This window comes from Lactuca saligna, chromosome 1 (genome assembly GCF_052625555.1).
Source record: "Lactuca saligna cultivar CGN05327 chromosome 1, ASM5262555v1, whole genome shotgun sequence".
Classification (NCBI taxonomy): domain Eukaryota; kingdom Viridiplantae; phylum Streptophyta; class Magnoliopsida; order Asterales; family Asteraceae; genus Lactuca; species Lactuca saligna.
This window is the reverse complement of record NC_136417.1, coordinates 107,488,935-107,502,782: the sequence shown is the minus strand read 5'-3', so window position 1 is coordinate 107,502,782 and position 13,848 is coordinate 107,488,935.

The window sequence follows — 13,848 nt, the reverse complement described above, 5'->3', positions numbered from 1 at the left end:
ACGAGTCGTAGCTGCAGCGAACCAAGAAATACTATGGCATTATTTCTTGAGCCAATCCTTCGTAGAAAATCCTCGTATATGCGATGTTACTTGAACATTCCTCTAGCGATAAAATGTCTTGTGTTGATAACTCTTTCCAACTTTATCGCTTAGTATGATACTATATCTGTCTTGATGAGATATTCCCTGTTCCATATTCCTTGATACAATTCAGAGGACTTATGATCCTCTCTTTCCTGATCTTTTAAGATCAAGATGCCTCCGAGAAAGAGACCCATCTCGAAGAACAACGAAAATCCTCCTCCGCCATCACCTCCTCCTTAGTTTGACCTAGCATCACTCCAGACAGTCATGACAGCTGCAATGGTGGCAGCCATGTCACAAATGAACCCTAGAGGTTCAGGAAGTGGTCCTCAATCCCAAAACCCAGAAGATAGCCAGGGACGCCGGAAAGAGGGTTCCTATAAGGATTTCATGAACGCCAAACCCACGTCTTTTGATGGCACTGGAGGTGTCATTTCCCTTACCCGATGGTTTGAGAAGATCGAATCTATCTTTGAAATCTGCGCTTGTTCAGATTCAGATAAGGTGAAGTTTGCCGCCTGCACCTTTCTTGACAAAGCCTTGACTTGGTGGAACGGCCGAGTCAAATCCCTAACCTTACCTGTAGCCAACGCCATGGGTTGGGAAGCCATGAAGGAACTTCTGCTGGCTGAGTACTGCCATCGGGGAGAAATGCATAAGTTAGAACATGAACTGTGGAACTTGAAGATGAAAGGTTCCGACATTGCTGCTTATACTTCCAGGTTCGACGACTTAGCACTACTTTGTCCGGGAATGGTTACCCCAGAAAGTAAGAAGATAGAGAGATTAATCTGGGGACTGACTCAGCCTACGAAAGGAAATAGCATAGCTGCGAGGCCGGATACGTACGACAGCGCCAAATGTTTAGCACAAATCCTAATCGATCACAGTGATGACCTTGAAGAGGCAGCTACCACTACTGAACCGACGGTGAGGAGTGGAAAGAAAAGAAAACTTAGGAAGAAAGAGAAAAGCCAAACATCACACGAGTCTTCAAAGAGACAGCAAACGATGGCAGTTCATGCTGCCACTTCCCCTGCGACTGTTTTTGTTGTTGGATCATCAACTCGGAAACCTACCAGTAGGTATACTGGAACTCTTCCTAGTTGTGGAAAGTGCAACTATCATCATCTTCCTTCCGGTCCATGTGTCGAGATAATTTGCAACAAATGTGGCATAAAGGGTCACATGGCGAAAAACTGTAAGACACCAACTCAATCAACAAGTCAAACTTCCGGAGCGGGCATTGGTCGGGCCTCCTATGGTTGTGGAGAAGTGGGTCATCTCAAGCGAAACTGCCCTAAGACTGTAAAACCTGGTAACATTGGAAGAGTCCTAGCGATAGGACAAGAAGAGACAGCCACCGATCCCACTGTTGCCACAGGTATATTTCCCTTCGTTAAATTTATATGCCTGTAATTCTTTTTGATTCTAGAACCGAAAGAAATTCGTTAACCATCCATTTGAACATTTTCTAAACCCCATCGTTTACAAGTAACTGGAAATGTATGTCTTCGAGATGGTTATCACATAGAAACGAGAACGCTTGTGTCGTATTCGTAGATTGTTTTCTCAATCCGAGTGATTATTCTTTTCCATTCGATCTATTGGTAAACTTCTTATGAAATGCTTTGATGTCACCCTTAGCATGTAATGACCGAGCCTCATTCATACTGTCTTTCCTAGATTCGAGAAAGCCATTTGTTCTAATCTTCCTCCGACTTGACTCCCATGATCTTGATACATCAAAGCTTAAAAAGTTTACCCGTGTATCTTTCGTCCAAGTGATCATCGAGAAACGAGAAGTCTACGATCCTTCCCGATGCTGTTTCTAAAGAATTCTTGAGAATTCTTTCCGAACGTGTAGTCTAGTCTCACATCGATCTAATCCCGGGAATTTCCTCGTAACCGAACCTCAGTAAGCAGAATGTGTGCAAGTCAGCAATCAGGGCATGATACGATCACTACAAGGAGGTAGTGACGCCCTTCGGTCGAACCATTCTCTTGTTCATGTAGATAAGCAAAGCAGTCATACTCGTGGATCCTTTCAAAAGCTAAGGCAATAAAGAATTAGTCGACACCGAGAGCCCCCATGGAACCTGTCGATCCTTGGGTCCCGTCGACTACGATCGTAGACTCATGAAGGAGTTCCCCTTAGAACCATTGGACCTTTAGTTACTCTGACATGTGAAAGCGTATCCACTTGTTGAAGGTTTTACCCTAGAAAGACATAGTACATCTTGGGAAGTGCAGAAAACTTAAGTTGTGGAACCTTAGACCCTTCGAGATCTTCGTTAGGAATCGATTCCATAGCCCTCTCCGAGCTATCTTAAGGACTCAGTAACAATCATCTGGTAATCCGCATCTTCATTCGTAAGGCTTGCCGACCTGACGAAACCCTAGTAAATTCCTTTGAGGAAATAAAAATCTAAATTTTCATGTATGAATCAATTGAGATCGTAGATTGAGAGATTAATCATGCGTAATCAAGCCACATCCTGACAGTGAGGGTTCGCTAGAATATTAAGCGGAGACCCGAATGCAGTAAATTCATCCCCATATATCTTTTCACTTCATGATCTGTGTTCGAATCTTTGAATTTCGGGACGAAATTCCCTCTAACGGGGGGATAATGTAACAACCCGAAATTTATATCCTTAATTGTAACCCTTTTCGCGACTCGTTCCGATCACCCAATCGCCGTTTCCGATTTCGTTTCCGTTTCCGACCTTTTATTAAGTCATTAATGTGAATATTATTTTATGACTTAATAAGTGTCTTATTACCCTTAGAACTCATTCTAACGTCTCATATTAATGATCGGAACATTTTTAGAACCAACCATATCGGGTTACGGCAATTTGGCCGGGTACGACCAAAAGCCCCGTCTAACGCCGGTATCGGGTAGAATTCTACCATGTCCCGAACTTGGACACTATTTAAAGTGACTCAAGTCTCCATTTAGAAGCTTTTGCTCCATTTTACAATTATCACTCCAACCTCTCTCCTCAAACTAGATTTTAGGGTCAAAATCTCAAGTTTAAGGCTTCAAATCACCAAGGTACCTTCCCTAACTTGTTATGCAACATCTTTAGCCCTCAATTTCGAGTTCAAACCATGGAATAGGACCATTAACATGAGTTTACGGCCCTAGAACAGTCCTAGGCCGTAAACTCACATAAAAGGGGTTTTTGGAGCAACAAAACCCTTCCAAACCTCAATTCGACCTTGTATATGGCTAAATGGCTTCAAGATATGGACCCTAAACAATTAAAACATGAAATTTGTGAAGTTTGAAGGAGTTTACGGCCAAGAATCATTCTTGGGCCGTAAACTCATTAAATTAGGGTTTTCAAGCCCTTAAACCCTTCCAAACCACTCCTTTGTCTTAGTTATGAATTATAGAACATAGATCTTTGCATTTGGACACTTGAAACACAATTTTTGGGGGACTAACATGAGTTTACGGCCAAGGCTTGTGCTTGGGCCGTAAACTCCATGAAACATGGTACAAATCCAATTCTAGGGTGTTTGAAAGCCATCCAACACCACCAAAAGCCTTGGAATAAATCAAAGGACCAACCAAAAATAGTTTTAAGGCTTTACAAACCTCAAAACCCCACATTTGAGAGTTTACGGCCATAGAACATGTCTCATGGCCGTAAACTCATAAAAATGTGTCAAATGGTGCCTTAAACTCATTTCTAGGCTTGTGGGAATTTTTAGAATCACATGTGATTGATTTTAACACTTTAAAAACACTAAATCTTGGAGATTTGAGAGTTTACGGCCAAAGATCCCATGCCTAGGCCGTAAACTCCCTTTTGTATTGTAAATGATGTTTTTAATTCAATCCAAGCCTTAAGAAAAATTAATCCAAGCATTTCCAAGTGTCCATATCCATTTATGACTCAATTTTGCCCATATTTGACCCCACCATGAGTTTATGGTCGTAAACTCATGGGGAATGGGACTTGTGGCCGTAAACTCCCTAAAGGGGGTGTTCCTTTGAAGTCCCAACTCATTTCCTAAGTCCCTCGCATCGTGCATGTCCCTAAATGCCACCCGGGTCCCTCCAAACACTTGTATCGGAGTGTTATCGCGACTTGAAGCATTTGTCCCTATCCAACAATCAATCTAAGTCCTAATTAGATACAAATGTGTATCTTTACCTTATAATTAGGAATCTCGTGTGTTTACAAGTCCCGGATCAACTCTTAACATCCAAACCGTCTCATATCTCGTCCGGTGAGTTCATACCCCTACCCTTTTTCAATGGTTTTTCAATGTTTTCAGGGGGGGAATACAAGCAAAAGTACAAGTATATCTTGTACTCAATCATATGATTTCAATTAAATGGTTTCATAATTGTACACTTTAAGAATTGAAAACCTTTTAAACAAACCGTTTTAACTTGCAGAGTTGTTTGTTTTAACCCGATTTTCAATTCTTATTATACACTGTTATATTGTGTACTTGGTAATTGATTGTTCACATTTAAACTGATAGAATACATAAACCATTATAATGTCTGTAATAAAACACTAAGGTTCGAGTGTAAAAGACAGACTCCATTAGAAAACATGAAACATCTATACGTCCTTAACAATACACCTAGGCTCGAGTGTGATAGATAAATACCATCATAACACACAAATCACTTTAATGTCCTTAATAATACACCTAGGATCGAGTGTAAAGGACCATAATCATTAAATAACACCTAGGTTCGAGTGTAATGTCCTTAATAATACACCTAGGGTCGAGTGTAAAAGGACAATCATCATTAAATAACACCTAGGCTCGAGTGTAATGTCCTTAATAAAACACCTAGGCTCGAGTGTAAAGGACAGGTACGTAGAATATAGTCAGTTGTAAATACTACTTTCCTAGTCGAAAATTAAAGAGTAATCTTAGTGATTGGAGACACATCCTTGTAACACTTCCATGGTACGAGATAGTGGAGGACTAACCCTGTAACTAGAATCTCCATTCGTAGGAGAGCGTGGCTTGAGTGTATAGATCTATACGGGACTGACAATCCCACACCTGGCTGCTAGCTACAGCCGAACCGAAAGGTTCAAGGGTGACGAGAGTCATAAAAAGGATATTGACCACGGTTCGAGTCATATCTAGTATGAGTATGGTTAAGGACTCGCAATCTAGATTATTAATATTTCAGATTCATTTACTAGCTTTATGTACGTACTAAAGCTAATGTACATTTAGGGATTGCAGATACACACAGTCAGGAAAACATGGGTTTTTCCTGGGAAGAACACTGAACATAACCATAATCAGTAAAGACACACACACACACAGTCAGGGAAACATGGGGTTTTCCTGGGGAGAACACTGAACATAAACAAAATCGGTAAAGATATACATACAGTCAGGGAGACATGGGGTTTTCCTGGGAAGGACACCGGACATAGTCAGAAACTAGTAACAGTTCACACACACACAGTCAGGAGAACATGGGGTTCTTCCTGAGTAATAGTGGTACGAAATTAGAGAAGTGTAATAAGTTAAACAATTGAATTACATTTCACAAGAACAATCATGTTTTAATTAAACATCGTTTACTTTACTTTCTGATTTGGAAACTAACTTTACATAAGAAAATATGGGATTTTTCTTGGATAACCACTTTTCAGGAAAACAAAGGAACTCGTACATTTTCAGAAAAACTAACCGCTTATGAACTCACCAGCTTTATGCTGATTTTCAAACCGCTTGTATTCTCAGGTCCGAGTTAGACAGGTACCCGAAGATCCTTTTGTGTGAAGACGTAGTTCTCAGAAGACTCATTTTGTATTGTTCATATATACTATGTATCACTTGTACAACTTATGCTTTTGAAACAAATGTAAAACTTTCATATATGTAATGTAATGGTTGATTTACTTTACTTACTATGTACATTGGATTTGATACGCAACGTGGTAGTCAACCCCGGAGACGTTTCCGCCTTTGGTTTTCGGGGTGTGACATTCAAGGAGCCAACTACTTCTCGAAGATAGATCTGTGATCCGGATATCACCAACTACGAGTGTTAGAGGAGGATGTTCCCAAAACAGCCTTCCAAACTCGTTATGGGCACTACGAGCTTGTAGTGATGCCATTCGGATTAAATAACGCGCCAGCAGTATTCATGGATCTGATGAATAGGCTGTGTCGTCCTTACTTGGATCAGTTCGTCATAGTCTTCATTGATGACATACTCATCTACTCTCGAAGTAAGGAGGAACATAGTCAACATCTCCGTAAAATCTTAGAAACATTGCGAGCCGAGAAGCTCTACGCGAAGTTCTCGAAGTGCGAATTTTGGATTCGACGAGTCGAATTTTTGGGCCATGTAGTTAGCGAAGAGGGAATACACGTGGACCCTTCCAAAATTAAGGCCATCGAGAACTGGTCAGCACCGAAGACACCTACAGAAATTCGTCAATTTCTAGGTCTGGCTGGCTACTATCGCAGGTTCATTCAGAACTTCTCCAGCAAATCGAAACCTCTTACAACCCTGACCCAGAAAGGCGTGGCCTTTGACTGGGAAGAGAAACAGGAAAGAGCGTTCCAAACGCTCAAACGAGCCTTGTGCACCGGCCCGATACTATCCCTCCCCGAAGGGATAGAAGACTTCATTGTCTATTGCGATGCATCCAACCAAGGACTCGGATGTGTTCTGATGCAGCGAGGTAAAGTCATCGCCTATGCCTCGAGACAGCTGAATACACATGAGGTTAACTACACAACCCACGATCTTGAACTAGGAGCAGTTGTGTTTGCTCTGAAGATGTAGCGACATTACCTATATGGTACAAAAAGCACGATCTTTATGGACCATAAGAGTCTACAACACATTTTCGACCAGAAAGAGCTCAACATGAGACAACGACGATGGGTCGAGCTAGTTAGCGATTACGAATGTGAAATTCGTTATCATCCGGGTAAAGCCAATGTAGTAGCCGACGCCCTAAGTCGGAAAGAATATACTGGTCGTAGAGTCAAATCTTTGACTCTAACTATTCATTCACACTTGTCCACGCAAATTAAGGAGGCTCAGCTCGACGCTTTGAAACCTGAAAATGTGGCTGGTGAATCCCTTAGAGGGATGGATAAGAACTTGGAAGTCAAGGGTGGCGGAGCCTTATACCTCATGGATCGTATCTGGACACCGAAACACGGTGGATTCAGAGACTTGGTCATGAACGAAGCTCACAACACTCGTTATTCCTTCCACCCAGGTTCAGATAAGATGTATCTGGATCTTAAAAAGCTATACTGGTGGCCTAACATGAAAGCAGATATTGCTACCTTCGTGAGTAAATGCCTTATTTGCGCAAAGGTCAAGGTCGAATACCAGAAACCCTCCGGTCTTCTACAACAACCGGAAATACCAGAATGGAAGTGGGAGCGGATCACTATGGACTTCATAACCAAGTTGCCCAAGACGACGGGTGGACTTGATTCCATATGGGTCATCGTCGATAGACTGACCAAGTCTGCACACTTCCTACCGATCAAAGAAACAAACAAGATGGAGAAACTTACCAGAACTTACATTAGGGAGATTGTAAGTCTGCATGGTGTTCCTTTATCTATCATCTTGGACCGAGATAGTAGATTCACATCGAGGTTCTGGCAGTCATTACAAAGTTCCCTAGGAACTAGGCTGGACATGAGTACAGCCTACCATCCACAGACCGACGGGCAAAGTGAGAGGACTATCCAAACCTTAGAAGATATGTTGCGTGCCTGTGTGATTGACTTTGGAAAAGCTTGGCATACTCATTTACCCCTAGTTGAATTTTCCTACAACAATAATTATCACACGAGCATAAAAGCAGCTCCATTCGAGGCCCTCTATGGCCGAAAGTGCAGGTCCCCTCTGTGCTGGGCTGAAGTGAGTGATACCCAGTTAGCTAAGGGACGAATTCCCGAAAGCACTCTCACGGGTCCGGAAATCATTCGGGAAACGACAGAGAAGTTCGTTCAAATCCGCGAATGATTGAAAGCCTCTAGAGACCGACAGAAAAGCTAAGCTGACAAGCGTTGGAAACCTTTGGAGTTCCAGGTGGGCGACCGAGTCCTACTGAAGGTCTCACCCTGGAAGGGCTTGATACGATTTGGAAAGCGTGGGAAGCTCAATCCAAGATACATAGGGCCTTTTGAGATTCTTGCGAGAATCGGCCCTGTAGCTTACAAACTCAATCAACCGCAAGGACTTAGTAACGTACATCCTACCTTCCACGTCTCGAACTTGAAAAAGTGTCTATCCGACGAGACTCTTGTTATTCCACTCGACGAGATCGAGATCAACAAGAGCCTCAACTTCGTGGAGGAACCAGTAGAGATCATGGACCGAGAGGTCAAGCAAACAAAACAGAGTCGTATCCCGATAGTGAAGGTGCGCTGGAACGCAAAGCGTGGACCAGAATTCGCTTGGGATAATGAGGATCAGATGAAACTGAAATACCTTCACCTTTTCGCTTAGTTATTTGTAATTTCTTATTTGCTTAAATTCTAATTTCGGGACGAAATTCCTTCTAACGGGGGGATGATGTGACAACCCAAAATTTCCATTCTGTACAAACTATATCACTTCAATAGAAGTTATAGCAGTCACAGTTAATTTTCAGACTTTTGCGTAAGTTTGAGTAATTCAGGGTTTATACTTCAGGAAATATCAGGAGAGTGGGTGCACTAGGGTTTTGTGCAACACTGTTATTCCAACAATCTATTTTATTAGGGATCATTTCAGGAATAAAAATATTTTCTACCAAAATATCTCAGGACTATAAATAGATTTCTAAGCCAAAATCATTCATTATTCACATTTCCGACTAGAGAAAAGCCCTTTTCTCTCTGACGGATCATCAGGTTTTTATACCAAAATGTGAGTAACTCTTTATAGTTATGTTAGAAAGCTTTATATGTGTCCATAACATGATTTAGAAGGCTAAAATATGAAATCTAGGAGTTTACACCCCAAGGTGTTCTTGAGCGCTAAACTCCCGAAACGAAGTCAAAACCGACACTTGTGTTATGATAAGGCCTTAGATGTTTATGTATGCATGTTAGGGACAAGAAAACAAGCCACAATCCACCCAAGATTGGGAGTTTATGGCCCAGAACTCTCTTAGGCCGTAAACTCCATATCCTAACACTAAATGGTGTTTTGAGGACACTAGGACTTTAAGGATTGTATCTAGGCTATTTTCCCAAGTAGCACAAGGTCTTAAACACATCAAATGACAAAAACAAAAGTGAGTTTACGGCCCAAGAGAAGCTTTGGCCGTAAACTCCGTTGAAATGGACAAAACAGTGTTTTCATGACACCTAAAGCCCTAGTCCTTTACAAGAAATTGTTACACGCTTAATGGAAGGACCAAACCACATCAACATCACTTAACCAAGTGAGTTTACGGCCAAGACATGGTTCTTGGGCTATAAACTCGTAAAAAAGGCACTAAGGTGTGCCTAATTCTTTCATATGCTAGGAATAAAAGTCTAGAACATATCCCACAAGTGCAAGAGGCTTGAAAGCAACAAAAACCCACATTACTTAGAGTTTACGGCTGTAAACTCTAAGGGGAATGGCCTTGAGGCCGTAAACTCCTAATTGGAGTACTTCTAGACCTTAAAACCTTCCAAGGACTTAACCACTAAGTTAGAACAATTCTAGAAAACATTTGGGACTTCAAAACACACCAACCACACATGTTTGGGAGTTTAAGGCCGTAAACTCCATGTGTGATGGTTTATAGAGAGTAAACTCTCATATACGGTCCTTTGGAAACCCTAAACACAAATACCCTGTCCCACAATAGCTTAGATGCAATCCTTAAGGCTTAAAACACTTATATAAAGTGTTTATTATGTCTAGGATGTCTTAAACATTATCAATTAGTCATTTGAGTCTAATTGAGTGCATATATGTGTGATTATATGTTCATTAGGATCGTAGTGTGTTCACAAGTCCTCGCTTGACACCTAGCCATCCTATACCGTTCAGTTCATTCCAATCACCAACTACAGGTGAGTTCATACCCCTAATCAATGTTTTAAACGATTTTTAAATGCTTTAAAAAGGGGGGGGGGGTACAAGTAGAAACAAACATGTTATTAGATCATTATTATGTATTTTATAACTATGTTTGTCATTTAACAGATTTCACATACTACAAAATGTGATGCATGAAATGGTTTTAAATCATAAAAATGCATTGTTATCAATTGTTTTACCTTTGAAATGTATATTATAAATGACATCAAGTCATTGTTAATTATTGTTCAAAAACCCATAAGATGTCTTATAAAACCATTTTACATTATTGAACTAAACTATGCATGTACACCTATATTCTTATATATGTATTGATGTTATAGTTTACAGTTTTCATTTAGTTTCTCACACCCTTGAGTAGTAAGAGTGTATAAACCTTCTTGAATGACCAATTACCTTCCAGTAAGTTATCATAGGGATAATTTGGAGATATCAAATATAATTCCTATTACAAGGAATCACACAAGAGTCAGTTCATTCATGAGTCTATACCAGAACATCACTTGATACATGAGTACCTTTACATCTGATTACATGATACATGAGTACGTTTACATATACTTACATGATACATGAATACGCGTATATGAACGCATTACATGAGTACCTTTACGTAGATACACTTAATTATGTACATTAACATGAATACTTGTATCTCGAATTGCGAGGATGATTTATTAGTACCTTCTGTTTAAATCTTTCTGCATATCCCTAGTACCTCGGGATATCTAGACAGGACCCTATCCCCAGTACCTCGGGATACCTAGATGGGCCTCTATCCCACAGCACCTCAGGATATACGTACGGGACTAACCATTCCGGAACCCATCTGTTAGCAATAATGGGTGATGAACATCTATGGATGCCTACGGTTATTACTTATATTAGGAGTCAGTTACGGAACTAACCATTCCTCCATCTCCTGTTGCAACAGGGGATGAGATGAAAATCTTCAGATGTTCATTAGGTTATATCGGTCGTTTTAACCCTAGTACCTTGGGATAACAGTTACATATGATGTGTTAGTCCTAGTACCTAGTGACAACACTTACAGTAGTACATTTTCCTGTTTACTTTATTATGTGATTCTTTCACATAAATGATGAGTTAGACTAAGTACTTTAGTACTAGTCAACACAAAGGAAAACTATCATTTTACTTACAAAAAATCCGGGTCTTGGTAGAAGACTACATCTCAAACTGATAGGAAATAAGGGATTTTCTAGGGTTTTTCATACATACATCAACATTTTCATTTAACAATTTACATGGCCTTTATAATAGATTTTCACAAACAAGGCAATGACACTTATATACTTATGAATTCACCAGCTTTAAAGCTGATACTCGCTTTCAAAATAACTTGTATTCTCAGGTCGTCAGTAGACAGGTACGGAGACCAGGTTTTGAGAAGACGGAGCAGACAAGTCTAGTCTTTTATTTTGATTGTATATTTTTTGTGTCTTACTACAATGAAAGAAACACACATGTATTAAAACTTTACTTATAATACAATGGATGATGTTGTTTCTTGTTTATTATATTACACTATTGTGATACTGCACATGACGTCCTCCACCCCTGAACGTTTCCGCCGTTCGTGGTTTTGGGGTGTGACAGATTGGTATCAGAGCATTGTTTATAGTGAATTAAGTATATCAACCCATAAAAGATATACTAACTATAAATACATGGGATTAAAACACTCTGTCTAAGAGTTATACTTTTAAATAATAAGACATTTAACAAAGTATACGTGCCTACATTCATACTAAAACCAGTGTCACAATGAGAAGAACAAAAGTATTACGATTGTTGAACATCACAAGTGAGCCTGGGGATATATAGTCAGTCTTGGGAATAGCATAGCCTGATCAACTATTCTGGTCCGAGGAGTGATTAGCATATGCCCAAGAATGGTTGTGATGTCGAAACAAGTCTAAAAACTTACCAACACAACCATAAAGAAATACCATATGGGTATTTGACCTTACTATAATTATCTTAGTTAGTTCGTCTATTTAAGCTATTTCTTATATCCCTTTTCTAGCGTAGATTAAGATGGCTGGATTTCACCATGGCGATCCGTACTTCCCAAACCAAGGCAATGCCGGTTGGCTAGAGGCAGAGCCAGAAGATGATCACCCAATCCCTTTGGATGATCACCATGCTGAGGGTTTTTCTGATAGTTCTGACAGGGAGCCAGAAGTCAACAACCTACCCCCAGCTGCTCAAAACCCAAACCTGAACCCTCGTCCTGTGTTTCATGGACCCACACCCTTGTGGGCCATTAACTTGACTGAATGGAGTCAGGAACAAGGTCAACCCATTCCCTACAATGGAGACCGAAGTTTCTACAACCTCACTGAAGGAGGTGCTGCTGATAGAGTCCTACCAATCATGGTGCGTAGGATTTCTCGAAACACGATTGTGGCTCAAGTGACTATAAATCAAGTTTCGAAAGTTGACGCGAACTCTGGTGTTAACACTGTCCACATTCTCCAGCTAGAGTCTGCTCATGAAAGGACTCTGGTCCGCAATGCAAATCTGCAGAGGGAACTTGCTGAAACCCGAGCAGAAGTTAGAGAACTTCGAGCTCAACAAGCAAGGTCGGACAGGCGTATAAGGGACATTAAACGTCTACTGTCGGGATCAAGGACTCATGCTAATAGTTCTCGTCGCCGATAGAATATCTTCATCTCATCTTTTGGATATAACCTAGTTTATATAAAACTTTGGGCTAATTTCCTATCTGTATAAATCTAAGACCTGTTAGGTCTTGATCTAGTCTTATTTCTGTCAAAATTTTCCATCTTGGTTGATGTAAGGCCTACTTTTAGGCCATTTTTCCCGAACTTGTTACATCTGTAATTCCAGTATTATTGACAGATATCTAATCATATGGAAACTATTATCCAAATGTTGTCACTTTCAGTTAGTTATTCTATTCATTCTGTTGTTGGACTATGGGGAGTTAGTCCATGGGACACATTCATAAATCCTTTATTCTTATCCATGTCGTCATCTTTTAAACGTATAGTTAAAGATGCCGCCACACAGAAGTATACGCATGTAATTGTATCTACGTAAAGGTATTCATGTAATGTGTTCATGTAAGCGGATTCATGTATCATGTAAGCATATGTAAAGGTACTCATGTATCAGATAATGTGCTAGTAAAGACTCATGAATGAACTGACTCTTTTGTGATTCCTTGTAATAGGAATAATGTTTGATATCTTCTAACTATCCCTATGATAGTTAACTGAAATGTAATTGGTTGTTCAAGTAGTTTTAGACACTCTTGCTACCCAAGAGGTTTGGAAACTAAATGAAAGGTGAAAACTATAATCCCTAACATATATATGAACATATGCGTATAAGTATAGTTTGGTTCAAGAAGGTAAAAATGGTTTTCTACGACATCTAAGAATTTTGAACAATAATTAACAATGACTTGATGTCATTTTAATAAACATTTCAAAAGTAATACATTTGATAACAAAGTATTTTTAACATTTAAAACCATTTCATGCATCACATTTTGTACTATGTGAAATCTGCTCATTTCAAACACAGTTATAAAATACATATAACTAATTTACCAACATGTTGTTTTCTACTTGTATTTCCCCCCATTTAAAGCATATTAAATCATTTAAAACATTGATTAGGGGTATGAACTCACCTGTAGA